Below are 14,671 nucleotides of genomic sequence, written 5' to 3' on the forward strand. Positions count from 1 at the left end.
GTCCACGGCTGCTCAAACATGAGCATACCGTTATTGATGATGATATCTCGAACATGAGATATAAAGAACTATGTGAATGTTTCATTTAATTTGATACATTGGAAGCTATACTCGTACTATATCATAAATTTACTATGTAAAACTGGCGCAAACAAAGAACAGCGTTATGTAAACACAGGGGCAAAAGCATATCAACGTAATATTTTTTGTATGATGTATGATTTATATTTTTAATTTACCATGTACAATTACAGTAGTCACAGAATACTACACTATGTCAAATATATGTAAAACTGTAATTACGATTGCCCATGCCTGAGCAAGATAGCCAAGGGTGGTAAATAAACTTACTTAACTGGTAGTGAGGATGTAGTTGTAGAAGTTGTGTTTATGCTAGGGGCCCAGAACGCGTGGACGATCTTGGTAGTTACTTTAACTCGAGATAAGGGCCAAAATATCAAATCGCCTCCTGAAACTGCCACCTCAGCATCCATACAACTGAACGACCAGCTCCTTGTCTAGGCGACCTAGCATCCCCGGGTCTGCCCTCCTTGGAGGCAGTTCAGTTTGGAGTATTAATGAGTGAAGGTGAATCAGTGTTGACTCCAGGAACTCATTAGGGAAAAAACGCGTAATTAAACGCAAGAACCATATATGGAGATTTAAGATCATATCCAATATTAGTACAAACTTAACTACAGATTCCAATACGTCTTTCCAACCCAAGTTAGTGGACGACAGGCCAAGGAACTATAATCCATTTGTAAGTATTTTTACGAAATAAATTTGTAAGTTCTTGTTGCACACAGTGTTTCATATAATCCCATTTTGTTACTCCATTAAAGGACACTGAACAAGAAGAGAACCACAGCACATAGATACGGGTTGGGAGAAACACAGTGATAGACGAAACGAAAAGAAACTACACTTACACCAGTGAAATCACTGGTACTTGCACACGAGAAATACAATATCTATTATAAGAAGGAGCCATTAGTATCTTGCTCCCCCCCCCCCCCAATCCCTGCCCGTTGTTGTCGTGGGGGGGCTTAGGAGGCGGAGACTGGGACCCAATGATGGGGAACTCCCCAACCTTGGGACTCAGCCCTCGACTCAACTAATTTTGCATGGTCTTTATTTTCCTTCCCACTTTTCGTTTCTGTCCCTTCACCAAACCCTTCTGCTATCCACCTCCTAAGGTGTGAGAGCCGTGCTGAAAGGATGAAAGGCTGACTTTGTGCCAGTCCTGAACGGCCTGAGGGAGCCATGGGCACGGTATTCCCCTGATTTAGTTATCTAGCCCTTACCCCTCAAGGGGACCCTGAGGGGTGGACTGTTTTTATCCCCAACATAATCCAGGCTTACCATGGCCAGTAATGAAAACTTATCCCACTATTAGGGCAATGAGGCTTGCCCTTTATCAAATAGCCCCAACGATGTAAACCCACCCGATTCCCTGACCCCAGGCTCTCCTTTGACCACGGCTCCGAACACTGCAATAACTACCCCCTCATCAATACCTACTAGTACAGTAGCTAACAATCAACCCTTAAGGAACATTTCCACTCTCCCAGCAATCTCAACTTCAACACCTCTACCCCCACAACCTCCAACATCAACCACCCCATCCTCCCTTATTAATACCTTACAGCCTTATTGCCCACCTCCCCATAACACTACCTCCCTTAACACTACTCCATCTTCGTCACGCCCCCGCCCTTCTACTACCCCTATCTCTACAACAATTTTGAATACCCTCTTCAGCGCAGCCAAATGGGACCGATTTTTCGTGATCCCTCCCACAGCTCCCTACTCTGACAACACCCTTCTCTTCCAACAATGTCTCCAAAAACAATTAGGTAAAGTCTCTTTCCGTAGCCGACCCGACCGCTCCCGTCTTGTCACAGTAACATCCGAAAACCAAGCTATAGCATTAACAAAACTAACAGATTGTGGAGAAGATCTACTTGCCTGTCTCACAGACTATGATGCAACATCAGTACAATGCTACTCCATTCCCCCCAGAGGTCATCGAAAGAAACCCACTAACATAGCCAAAATTACCTTCCGTAGGCATGACCTTCCCTTTAACGTCTACATAGGAGGAGAATCCCTCCCTGTTCGTCCATACCAACCCCCTCCACGTCAGTGCCAAAATTGTTGGCGTCTAGGACACCCAGCCAAACATTGCCGTTCCACAGCCAGATGCCCACTATGTGCCCAACCTGGCCATACCCGATCTAACTGCCCTGCACAATCACGCACATGTGCCAACTGTGGCGGCCCCCATAATGTATTTTATAGGGGTTGTCCCACCTATAAATTTGAGTCTGAGGTAGCAACTCTCAGATTCAAACTTGGACTCACACTACGTGAAGCCAGACAAGAAGCACGTCGACGTGGTTTCTCCCTTCTCCTTACTCCAGTAATACTGCTCATTCTACCAATTCTCCTAAACCCACCCCCCTACATCTAACCCCCCCCACTTCTACCTCCTACCTTCCCCAGTCAAACTCTTTTGCCATCCTAAATCCAGACACTCCAATCTCTACTACAGATACTTCAACCACCACTACAATCCCAACACCTTCCCCTCTCCCTTCCCGCACTACCCGTAACAGACAGAACAAACGTTCCACCCCCTCTTCCCCTACCACACAATCACCTCCACCTTCCTTTGCTCCTATGCTTGAGACACCAGTCCTCTCTTCCCCCCTCACAAGAAATCCTTTATCCCCCAAAACTCCCGAACCAACTCAGAAGAAGAAACCATTGAAAATATTCAAGATTACCTAATGAAAACTGACACTCAACCTCCAAATCTTACAACTCCTGCTCCTTCCACACTCCAAGTAACTGCTGATATCCATCCTCCTCCTAACGATATCCCCCCTACACCCTATCCTCCTACCCCCTCCCAACACAGCCCATCCCCCCCAGACCCCAACCCCGCCCACATTAACCCTCCCACCATCCCCTCTATCCCTTCCACTCCCTCCTTACGCACGTGAATCCCTTATGTAACTCATTAACTCTCATAAAGTCAATACACACCACCAGACACTCCAATCCCACACATCCTACTGCCGTGCCCACGTTTTGAAACAACTCGTACCTCTGCTTTCCCACACCTATCCCCCCTTCACCGACCTCCCAACCTATCAGACATCCTTACAGAATCCCACACTTTTTGCTTCAACAACCTATCCTCTTTCCTCAAACGCATACATATTCTTCATCTAATCTAACTCCTTACCATACCCGACCCTAACCCTTTCACTCACCATTTCCTTTGCCCAGCTTAGACAACTAATCACTAACTCAACCACCCTTCCCTAACATTAACTATAGTGCTACATGACCTTAGATGTCTAGCACATTTATCTTGCTTTTAACCATTAACCATTAACCATTAGTCTCTTGGACAATAATGATATATATGAATGAATATATCAATAGTATAGGCATATATATATATATATATATATATATATATATATATATATATATATATATATATATATATATATATATGTGTGTGTGTGTGTGTGTGTGTGTGTGTGTGTGTGTGTGTGTGTGTGTGTGTATAAGAATAAATTTAATTCATCGTGAGGTTTTACAGGGTTAGTAATGAATACTGGGGTAGACTGTTGTCATACTGATACGAAGTATTAAATCTACCTAAAATAACCTTTGATTGAAACACGAGAGTAAGTAATACAAAGATTGTTGTTAGGGCTAACCCAGCCTAACACACACACACACACACACACACACACACACACACACACACACACACACACACACACACACACACACACACACACACACACACATTATGTATGTATGTATGTGTGTGTGTGTGTGTGTGTGTGTGTGTGTGTGTGTGTGTGTGTGTGTGTGTGTGTGTGTGTGTGTGAGTGTGTGTGTGTGTGTGTGTGTGTGTTAATATATGTATATATAAATAAACGAATAAATAAAATATATACATACATGCATACATACGTATAGCGCGCACTCAGGCAAGGTCTATATAAAATAGACCTTGCTCGCAAGTGCGTATATATTTCCCGTACACACTTGCAATAATTGTAACATCGTTCTAGCTTGAATTTTACTGGAAACATATGCCCTAAGGGTATATACCCCAAAATTCTAGTTTTTCCTTCATATTTACATAAAATACGATTATTTCGTAATGTTCTGTTTCTTAATATTTTTTGTTACCGACACTACAAGAGCACTATATTTAAAAATGGTAGCCATTGATCAGACGATTAATTATCAGTTCTTTTTCTGAATGTATTTGTCAGCTTTTCATGCATCAAAAAGAAAGAAAGATAAAGCCTATAATTTCTTACAACCAAAGACTCCTTGGCAATTGCTATCGTCTGCCGTTCCAATAATATTACATTAAACCGTGTATCTGATATTCTAACTCATCTGAATGTATGATAAATATTAGAAGATATAAAAAATAAAAACAGTACTTATTAGGTAATGTAAGAACGACAACTAATTTATAAAAATACACTTTATGCAAGAGCTCTAAAGACTACGACTGTTCCTCTGAGGAGTAAGAGCCGCCAGCTGATCGAGAAAATGCAAGCGAACATTTGGACTCGAATTTCTCACATTTCGAAGGTAATTAAACCATTCATCACAAAGTAAATCCACCCAGATAAGACCTAAATGTATGGTGATTACTAATATATCAAATAATTGCGTGATTGTCTCGTATAATGGTATTTAAAAAAGGTACGAAAGTAAACAAGGCATGGGTGTTCTTACCGGTAGACGAAAATATATTTTTTTCTGTTAATCATTAAGCATGTGTGATCGGAAGTTTATCAGTGGAATGATAATTAAGTTTTTCTTTATTGATAAGATACGTAATAGTGGTATTTATAGATAGTCGTTGAAATGAAAATCCAAGCGTTTTTATTTGACCTTGCCCTTGACGAGGCAAAGGATATGTAGATTACCTTTTTTCTTTTTTGTTTTTCACTCTGATTATCGTCGTTATTGCTTGTCATTGTAAATAAAAATGGTTATTTTTCTATTCGCTTGTATTGGGATTTATTTGGATATTATTTGTAAATTGTTTGCACTTTAGTTTCTATTTTTAGTTTGTTTCCTATAATATGTAATATTGTATTTATAGGTTTGTTTCTAATATAGTTTATACATGGGTAAAGTTTCATAGATTTTTGGATTAGTCTTGTAGGTTCAACGACAGCAGCTACTACCTCTGTTGGCTTACTTATTGGAAAGAAAAATAGATAAGTAAGAGATCGAGATTGGTGTGAGTTTCTTTATTATTCACTAATTGTTCATTAATTGGAAAATTGTCTTCAGGGTATATTAACACATTTTAGTTTAATAATTTGATACAGAATTTGCAGTCTTACTGTCATGGAGATCAGCAACTTCAGATAAAGAATTTTTTCACACAGCCATCCAAGCTTGCAATTACTATTCTGTTCTGTTCTGATTATTCACTTTTTTATATATGTGATCATGTTGTTTTTCATCACAAATAACCAGTTCAGGAAGTAAGGGAAAGATTACAAAATGACTGCACCTCTCTGCGACTAAGTCCCAATCACTCCAGCCAACAACCTCGGGTGCACTCCTGGGAATTGACAAACATTGGGATAGGAACTAAAATTAATTAATCTTTTCAATATGGTCACACGAAGCTAGGGCAAATTGAAGATATTCTGGTTAATCTTCACAGTTTGGATGCACTAAGCTTGGGCCAATTTGAAGATATTCTTGTAAAGGACAGAAAGTTGAAGTTACTAGCACAAGGAATAATCTGCAGACATGAATAGTAACATTCAAATAAAGGAAAAAGATTGCGGAAAACGCTGCTCACAGCCTCAGTCCTCTTGGTGCCCCCGAATTTCTGCTCTATCGTGCCATGCATACCGAGATGAAGGCAATGTTTCCCATGTGGTGTTGGGGCAGGGCCCCCCATTTACCCATTAATATGCAGATATGAATGATAATGCCTTCACAGTCTAAAGCCACTTGGTGCTCAGAAGTATTAGCTTTTATCTTGCTGTGCATACTGAGGCGAAGACAATGTATGCCGGGGGGTGTAGGTGGGCGCAGAGCCCCCTTTCAACCTTCCCCCTGGACAGTGGCCGAAGGTCACACGTAGTCAACTGTAAAGAATTACCTTGAAATCCTCCTAACTTGGGGATGTCCTGCCTGGTGTCTCCAGCTCCAGATCCCTACCCGATTGCCAGGAACCTAGGCCTTTGTCATTACCGGTTTTCTTCATTCTTTGTTCTCTGTCTGTGCTGATTTATTGTTTATGTATCATTTTTTGACAGTGTCATTAGATTTCCCTTTCATAGTGTCATTATGTAAATATGCCAAAATATTACTTATTTGTTATATAACTTTCTTATTTTCAACTTGCAAAGGAAATGTCATAGATAAAAAATCCTTAAATTTTGATGTTCTAACCATTACAGGCAAAGATTACCAATTTTCATTTGGCTGTGTGAAATTGAAACTATACTGTGAAAGGAAAGGGAGTTTATGATGGATTTTTGTAACTTAAATGAGATTGTTGTCTATACTTAAACTTAGCAAAAGACTGGAGTTTACATATACTTCCCATATGCTTTCAGACATTCTAACACTTCATGAGTTATAATTTATATATATATATATATATATATATATATATATATATATATATATATATATATATATATATATTATGCAACTGGCAGTTGGCAACAGAGTGAGATGCCAAATGTCCCTCAAATTTTGCTAATTTATCAAAAAGTGAATTAGAATTATTGGTATAATTTTAGTGTATGACAGTGTGGCTTTGACAAATTAACCAAGTCTGAAATACTCTTCATCTACACTTTCTGTGTAAATTTAAAAGTAGTGTAATAAGCTAAGGATCAACACATGTGTCCCACATAATTATTATTAACACGGGGCTTTAGCTTTACTGTTGTACAAGGCACGAGTATGCACCAAAGCCACAAAATGGCTTGAAAGTTTTTGTAGTATATCTACTAGATGGTCAGTTTTCCAGCTAAAAGGTTCTGTGATATGTCTAGTACAGGGGCAGGTTAATACTGCTATTATTTTTACCATTATTATTATTCCTATTAATTATTATTTCTATTATTATCATTACTATTATTACTACTACTACTATTGTTTTGTTGTTATTGTTGTTATTTTTATTCGAACCCAAGGAACCCACTTTTGTTTTTAAGTCAGTTTTTGGAATTGCAAACAGAGAAGCTATTCTAGAACAATGGTAAGTTTTGACACCCGGGGAAAATTTTTGAGCTGGATTGAATGTATCTTTAAACAGATCTGCATGGTCTTGTTCAGGGGAGTGAGAATTCGATTGACAGTCTTTTAATTGGGACGCCACAGGGAGGATTTCTCAGCCCTTGCAGTTCAAAGTCCTCATACACAAAAAGCTGGTGGAGATATTCCCTAGGGGATGGTTTAATCCATTTTATATATGCTTAGGGCAATCTTCAGAGCTCATCCAAGGGGGGAGACAAATAATTTCTCGCAAACCCCCACAGCAAGGACTAGGGGATTTTGGGTTAGTCTTTCCCTGAAAAACGAGGCTCTCAACCCATGTATCATACCCCTACTCACCCTACACGAAGGTGACAAGGAGCTTGGCATGTGTCATAAGTATATATATCTGGGGGACCGAAAAATAATGCAAACCTGACCCCTTCCCAAAAGGGCCCCGGGGAGAGTTTTGAAATGGGAAAGTTCTTTTTTGGAAAGAAAACTGGATCAAGATAAGCTCGCTAGACTGTTTTATTTTCTTCTATAAGATCTTTATAGACCCATCACGCACTTGTTGCAGGGTAAGGAATCAGAAATAAATAGCTTAGAGGTAGTGCAAAATGAAACTTGAAGATTATGGGGGCGCCCGGAACAGCAAGGTAATGAAATGAGATCAGAACTAAATTTCCCATTAATTTCAAAAGAATAATATTTTTTTGCACCATTTTGAGGTCAAAAGCTCTGGGGAAAAAACCCGTGTATCTTTCAGATTTCCCCCCCAAAATACAACATAATATTACGCAAGCAGACGTGACTGATCACACACACACACGCGCGCCCTCTGATACCTAAAATATCCATGAACTTTAACAAAGCATAGAAAAAATCAACGTTGGTCGTGCACCTAACACGTCTACCACACACACACACACACACACACACCCCAACACAACACACACCACCACGCACCACCACGCACGCACGCCGCACGCCCCACACACACACACACCACACACAATGGTGTTAAAACCCAAATTTACGTTACTAAAAATAAAGGACCCAAGAATCTTGGTCGATGTGTTACGAGTTTTTACACGACGGATCCGTACAGTCTGAATACAAAACTTTTTGGTTTGCGCTGTATACAAAAATGGTTGCTACAACATAAAACTATATGGGGTGCAAAATTGGACCACACTACACAAACGGCGTTGGAGTTACCCTTGCAACGGAATTCTTAATATCTGGGGGCTCAAAAGTTTTCTGTTACTCTCAAAGTGCTTTCGGAACAAATTCTTTCAGAGCGGGGGTAGGTAAATTTGAGTTGCATTAAGCGGGCGAAAACTTTGCAATAGACCCAAATTTAAACCCTTCAATTTCTATGGATACCTCTCATGGGGGGCATACGCAAGCACGACACCTTGAAAAATTCAAAGGAACCCGCAAAAGTACGTAAAAATAGATTTTGGGACCCTTTTTGTGGGTTGCAACATTTGAAAAGAATCAAAAGGAAGAACTGTAGATTGAAAAACACCATAGGCCTAAAGCTGTGTCATGGGGGCACTACGACGTATAGAATAGAAACCTTTCCCTAGGGGTGGCCCCGAAGTCAAACTAGACAATGTGACGGGGTTTTTTTCCCGAAATAAGGTTTAGGTAATAGACTGTACGAAAACGACGTGCAAGAGGCAAATGAATTTAGTGCACTATATTCGATAATAATATATATATTATAATATATATATTATATTTTTAATATAAAATATAATATATAGAAATATAATATATAATATATATATTAATTAATATATATATATAGTATATTTATATATATATATTATATGTATATTATAATATATATAATATGATAAAATATATATATATTTTTATATAAAATAATATATATATATTATATATATTTATATATATATTATATTTAGTATATATATATATATATATATATATTTTATATTAAAATATAATATATATATATATATAATATATTATTTTTGTCCTGGGTTTAGACAAAAAAAACGCCCCCTGGGGTTCCCTTAAACAAGGATAGCCCCCTGTTAGCCCCCTATATCGGGGTTTGGGGTAAAAAACTTGGGCAGCGGGGCAGGGGATATTGGTGAAAACACCTTCTTTTCTATTGTTTCTGGTTCACCAAATAACTGCGTTTACAGTGTAACGTTTTTAAAGGGTAGAGATAGTTCCTTTAATTTTGGAACTGGGGGTTGAGAAGGACCCGGGGGGGTTTCCCACTCAACTTTTCTTTTCTCCTGAAAAACCTCTGCACCAATGTTTAAAATCAAAAGATAATTCATACCACATGCCCGTCGCGGGGGTTTAAAAAGGGGCGCGTTTTTTCAGTGGGCAACCGGCTGAAAATTTTAAATATGCATCGGGAAGACAAAGAAGATAAGAAAAATTTCCAATTAAGAAACACTTTAAAAAAATCGGAACGTGGAACGTAAGGAAAATGAAAGAGAGGGGAAAATTTTACATACGTCTGTAACGAAAGGGATAGTTTAAAACATTCAAATACTGGAATAAGGAGCCCAATTGGAAAAGTAAGGGAAGTTTCAAAACTAAAGAAAAAAAGACAGTTCTTTTTTCTGGAAAAAAAGGAAAAAAATAGTCACGGGTTGCTATGATTCTCACGAAAAAACTGAAAAATGCACTAATTGGGTACAGCCCAAAAAAATGATCCTTTTTTAAAAGCAAATACAAGCAAAACCTCAAAAAATTATATTTCAATGTACGCCCAAACCCAAACATTGAAATTGATGAAGAAAGGAAAATTTTTTATAACACTCCCCAAGATACTTTAGCCCAAAATCCCTAACAGAGATGTAAAAGTAATCATGGGGATCTCAACGCCAAAGGGTAAAAATGATCTAAAAAATGACACCTGGGGAAAAACGGCCAGGAGATATAAAGATATAAAATTTTTTTGAATTTGTAGTACAAATAATCTAGTTAACAAAAAATTTTTCCAAACACCACCCAAGCATTTGTGCACGTGGTTTTCACCAGACAAAAGAACACGCAAAAAAATTGATACACGTGCGAACCAAAAAATGGAAAATTTGCATAAAAATGCCAAAAAAAACCTGGTGCCGATGCAACAGTGACCCCCAACACTAACATCGACCCTTAAATAAGATCAAAAAAGGAACGTCCGACACCACCTCTAAAGCTCGAACAAAAACCCTTTTGATAACAATTACGAATTACAGTGTCAAACAAATTTTTGAAGTACTAAATCAATTGAAGATGAAAAATACCAAAGGATTTGGGGAAAAAGGAAAAAAACTCTTGCGAGCGTGTTAAGAAACTATCGCTAAAAAGAAAAAAAAAATTTCCCCCCCTGGAACTAAAAAAAAAACCCTTAGTAAAATTGAAAAAAGAATGCCAAAATAAAAAGGGTATAAATAATCCAGTTAAAAAAGGTAATTACAAAAAAACTAAATAAAAAAAGTCAAAGTTATTGCGACAAGATAAGGAAAAAATTTTTTAAATGAACATTCCCTAAAATTAAAAAACGTTCTATCAATAGAAACAAAGAACTTACCAAAGGAGTACGAAACACAACCCCCGAAAATGTAAACCTACAAGGGCACTATAAAAACGAAATGGATTTTTTTATGTGATGAAAAAAAGTAAAAGATAGATGAATCAATATTGTTCCAACTATAAAAAAAAGAATAAAGATCTAACAAAACATTAATTAGACTCAATGACAGCAAAGATGAACCACCGCCATGCTAACGAAGTTATAAAACCCAAAAAATAATTAAAAAATAATAAGACCCCGGGAATAGAAAAATAACAGCAGAACTAAAAAGGTGCTGGGAAAGTGTTGAATACTTCTTCTAAAAAAACTTTGTACAAAAATATGGAACAAAGAAGAGGGCCAGAAGATGGGTAAAATCAGTTTTTACTCCCATCCCAAAAAAAGGTGTGCACTCCAATGAACAAAAACAGGAAAATTGCATTAATAAGTCACAGCAAAAGTTTTTGTTGAAAATTATTGCTAAGAATGAAGTTAATTTAAGAGAAGAAATTGCAGATGAGAAATTGGATGAACAAGCAGGTTTTCCCCCGGGAAAAAAGGTACCAGAAACCAGATTTAAATCTAAAATTTAATCACTGAAAAAACATCAAAAAGACCTGTCCCTGTTTTTCATCGTTACTTAAAGCTTTTGATCGTTATCACGATACCTTTGGGGAAAACTAAACGTTTTGAAGTTTCCAAAAACATCACCCAAAACTAATAAAAGCCATGTATGCCCAAACAAAAGAAACTGTAAAAACCACTTATGGGTTAACAGAATGGTTCGAAGTCAAACAAGGAGTGCGCAGGGTTGATTCTGTACCCCCTTTTAACAATAATCTAAAAAAACAATTAAAGAGGTGCTCTAAGAATTTTAAAGGGAAAAAACTGAGAGTTGGAGGAACAAAATATCAAATCAAGGTCGCCGATGATATAGTTTTGATTCCCAGCAGTATCACGAACTACAACAACTCCTAGAAAAATTTAGAGAAGAAAGCGAAAAGGCTGGCTTGTTTTTTAATGCCAAGAAAATAAGTCATGAAGATTCAAAATCTGGAAATGAACAAGATGAACAGTTACAAAAGGAATGATTGTGGAAAATGTAAAAGAGTTCACTTATTTTGGAGTTTTTTAAACTATTACTTGTGATTCACCGGAGATAAAAAAGAAAAATTTGCCATTGCCAAAAATGCCACATTGCTTCAAAAAACATCGGGAAAAGACCAAAGTTTTACCTTAGGGAAAAGCTGGGGTTATTGAATCTTTATTTTCCCATTGCACAATGGTTCTGAGTGTTGGGTCTGAAGAGATAGACAAGAAAAAGAAAATATTTTGAAATGTGGTGTTACAGACAGTACTGCGTATTAGTGGACAGAGAAGAAGACGAATGATAAAGTGCTGAGAAAAACAATTGAAAGCCCGACTGTTGGACATTTTGAAACAGGAGGAATTAAATTTTTATTGGTCATGTGATGAAAGAAAAAAGTATGAAAAAAGACTTGTTGCAGGGATGGGATGGAAAAGGGAAGAGGAAAAACCGAAGACAGGATGGCGAAAACATAAAAGATATTTGCGGGTTGCGATGGTAAAAAGGGAAAAGAAAAGCGAAAGATCGATTTTGAGTGGCGAAGGAGGGTGGGGGTCCACGGCTGCTAAAAACATGAGCATACCTTTTATTGTGATGATATCTCGAACTGAGATATAAAGAACTATGTGAATTTTTTAATTTCATTTATACATTGGAAGCTATATCGTATATATAAAATTTACTATGTAAAACGCCGCAAACAAAGAACCGTTATGTAAACACAGGGGCAAAAGCAATCAACGTAATTTTTTTGGTTGATGTATGTTATTTTTTTAAATTTCCAGTACAATTACAGAGTCACAGAATACTACACTTGTCAAATTTTGGGTAAAACTGAATTACGATTCCCATGCCGAGCAAGATCCCAAGGGTGGTAAAAAAATTTATTTAATGGAGTGAGGATGTATTGTAGAAGTTGTGTTTATGCTGGGGCCCAGAACGCGGGACGATTTGGTAGTTCTTTAACTGAGAAAAGGGGCCCAAAAATATCAAACGCCCCCTGAAACTGCCCCCTCAGATCCTAAAAAATGAACGACCAGCCCCTTGTCTAGGGCCTAGCCCCCCGGGTCTGCCCCCTTTGGAGGCAGTTCAGTTTGGATTTTAAGAGTGAAGGGGAATCGTGTTATCCAGGAACTCGGGGGAAAAAAACGCGAAATTTAAAACGCAAGAAACCATATATGGGATTTAAGACATACCCAATATTAGTACAAATTTAAACTAAAGATTCCAAACGTCTTTCCCAACCCCAAATTTTAGTGGACAAGGCCAAGGAACTATAACCCATTTGAAAAGTATTTTTACGAAATAAATTTGTAATTCTTTTGCACACAGTGTTTTCATATAATCCCTTTTGTTACTCCATAAGGGGACACTGAACAAGAAGAAAACCCACAGCACATAGATAGGGGTTTGGGGGAAAAACCCACAGTGAAGACAAACAAAAGAAACCATTACCCCGTGAAATCACGGGTACTTGACACGAGAAATACAATTCTATATAAGAAGGGCCATTAGATTTGCCCCCCCCCCCCCCCCAATCCTGCCCGTTTTTGCGGGGGGGGGGCTTAGGAGGGGGAGACTGGACCAATGTGGGAAAACTCCCCAACCGGGACCAGCCCTCGATCAATAATTTTGCAGGGTTTCTTTATTTTCCTTCCCACTTTCGTTCGTCCCTTACCAAACCCTTCTGTATCCACCTCCTAAGGTTGAGAGCCGGCGAAAGGAAAAAGGGCTGACTTTGTCCCAGCCTGAACGGCCTGAGGGACCCAGGGGGCACGGTATTCCCCTGATTTTATATCTAGCCCTTCCCCCTAAAGGGGGACCCTGAGGGGTGGACTGTTTTTATCCCCAACATAACCCAGGCTTACCTGGCCAGAATGAAAACTTATCCCCACTATTGGGGGCAATGAGGCTTGCCCTTTTTAAAATAGCCCCAAAACGAGAAAACCCACCCGTTTCCCACCCCGGCCCCTTGACCACGGCCCCGAACACTGCAATAACTACCCCCTCATCAAAACCTACTATACGTAGCTAACAATCCCCCCTTAAAAGAACATTTCCACTCTCCCGCAATTCAACTTCAACACCTCTACCCCCACAACCCCAACATCAACCACCCCCCCTCCCTTATTAATACCTACACCCTTTTTGCCCACCCCCCCCTAACACACCCCCTTAACAACTCCATCTTCGTCACGCCCCCCCCCCTTTACTACCCCAAATTTTACAAAAATTTTTTGAAACCCTCTTCAGCGCACCCAAAAGGGGACCGTTTTTTCTGATCCCCCCCACACTCCCTATTGACAACACCCTTCTTTTAAACAATGTTCCAAAAACAATTAGGAAAAGTTTTTTCCGTAGCCGCCCGACCGCTCCCGTCTTGCCCAAATAACATCCGAAAACCAAGCTATAGCATTAACAAAAAATAACAATTGTGGAAAGATCTACTTGCCTGTCCACAGGGGAAGATGCACAAACATACAATGCTACTCCCTTCCCCCCCGAGGCATCGAAAGAAACCCCCTAACATAGCCAAAATTTTCCTTCCGTAGGCCCTGACCTTCCCTTTAACGTTACATAGGGGGAAATCCCCCCCGTTGTCCCTACCAAACCCCCTCCACTCAGTGCCAAAATTGTTGGCGTCTAGGACACCCGCCAAAAATTGCCCTTCCAAGCCAGATGCCCACTATGTGCCCAACCTGGCCTACCCATCTAACTTCCCTGCACAA

The 14,671-nt window shown here is 38.9% G+C and overlaps 1 pseudogene; it reads left to right on the top strand.

Moving 5' to 3' along the window:
- The first annotated feature begins 578 nt into the window (after positions 1–578).
- Positions 579–14,671, top strand: part of LOC119579625 — a 61,230-nt pseudogene continuing 47,137 nt past the window's right edge.

Source organism: Penaeus monodon, chromosome 12 (genome assembly GCF_015228065.2).
Source record: "Penaeus monodon isolate SGIC_2016 chromosome 12, NSTDA_Pmon_1, whole genome shotgun sequence".
NCBI classification, from domain to species: Eukaryota; Metazoa; Arthropoda; class Malacostraca; order Decapoda; family Penaeidae; genus Penaeus; species Penaeus monodon.